The following is a 1,554-nucleotide window of genomic DNA, read 5'->3' as shown; positions in this document are numbered from 1 at the left end:
ACCTTGAACATGATTCCACTGTCCTATAATGGTCAAGCTGCTTAATGCTTACAGCCTCCGTGTTTTTGTACAAACCAATTCTAACTGCTACATACAAACAAAACCGTCACCAAAACTTTCAAAGAACATTCAGACACTGAAGGAAGATACATAGGAAAAAAATCTCTGCACACTTGCAAAAAAAGTGTTTTACTACCAAGCTTTCGGTTCTTAGACCTTCACCAGGGACACTGAAGGAAGATACAAAATGGCCACACAAACAACCAACGACGTGCCGATGAACCAAGCTGCATGAACTCCATGACACACAATGCTGATTCTGAGACCTATCGGTGGGAAGAAGTCAATCTGACGGCCGAGTCTCGGTGACGGAGACGGGAGAGCAGATGATCGGCGCTGCGCTCGCTGCCAGAAGAATGTGAAGCAGCTGGGTGAGCCCAGGGCTCTGCTTTACGACGTGCAAGACATCTGCGCTTCAAAGAGAAGCCAGTACGTGCATTAAAGCCCAGTCTAGCATTCCACCTCTTAGAAATGTAACGCCACCAACACTTTCTCTCTCTTTTTCCCCTCTCGCTCTGTGCTTGCTGTAGCTCTCTCGCCCCTAAGCGCTGGTCTCACTCACTGTGTCCCAGCTCTGGCCATTCCGACCGCAGACACCTCAATGAAACTTCACCCAAACTTAAAGACAACTCTCCCAGACAACCCCCCCCAACCCTCCCCCTCCTTAAAACTGTCACATCACTACCAGCACAGACCACCCAAGGATTCACGCATCCAGATTGTAAACAATAGCAAAGCATGCGGCTACTCACTCACTTGCTCTGAGGGCTACTGAGGATATGGAGCTGTCCAAGCGGTCCTTACAGTCAGGCGGACGGAGAGAGACTTTTTGGCCACACAGGTGAGAGGGACGCTTAAAAGGGCAGAGGGAGGGCTTTGCTCGACCAATCAGTGGGCCTTCTCTCTGGGCCCCCCACCCCACCTCCTCTCCAAGTCTCTTCCTCATCCCAACCAGACCCCCGCCCCCCACCGCCCCCCAACACACACACACACACACACACACACACACACACACACGTGCATACCCCTACTCGAACTCCTGCGTCATGTCACCACGCACACAGACAACCCTAGTTTAAAAAAAAAGAGAATTGGGCAAGATAACGAGGCCTGTTGCATCAACAGCTGTTTGTTCTCTTTTGCTGGGCCAGACTAAAGCCTGGCCATCCGAAATGCCCACTCATGAGGCCAGACACAACACAGCTCCAATTGGACCCTCATGCACTACGTGCCCGGACACTCAGCCAAGCGCTCTACCGCAGAAACTGGCCCCGACGGGAGGCAGGGACGCTATCAGCTCCAATCAGAATTGTGTGTGTGTGTGTGTGTGTGTGTGTGTGTTTGAGTGTGTGCGTGCAATTACTAAAAGCAAGGTCACCATCCACCTTCACAGAGAAAAGCGCATAAAGTGATCTAAGGCCACCCATCTAAAACATACTGGAATTCTCAGAACATCAACTCGGTATTCCTGTAATGTTAATGTTTATACAATTT

The 1,554-nt window shown here is 50.4% G+C and overlaps 1 protein-coding gene across 1 annotated transcript in view; it reads right to left on the bottom strand.

The window, feature by feature from the left end:
* Nucleotides 1-898, bottom strand: part of slc38a4 (solute carrier family 38 member 4) — a 19,733-nt gene extending 18,835 nt beyond the window's left edge. The window contains 1 exon segment of the mRNA XM_062517950.1: nt 813-898. The gene's annotated coding sequence lies outside the window, so the exon portion shown is untranslated.
* Between the last annotated feature and the right edge of the window lie 656 nt (nt 899-1,554).

Source organism: Sardina pilchardus, chromosome 17 (assembly GCF_963854185.1).
Source record: "Sardina pilchardus chromosome 17, fSarPil1.1, whole genome shotgun sequence".
NCBI lineage: Eukaryota > Metazoa > Chordata > Actinopteri > Clupeiformes > Clupeidae > Sardina > Sardina pilchardus.
Note: the sequence above shows the minus strand (reverse complement) of the source record. Positions and strands in the feature narration are given on the sequence as shown.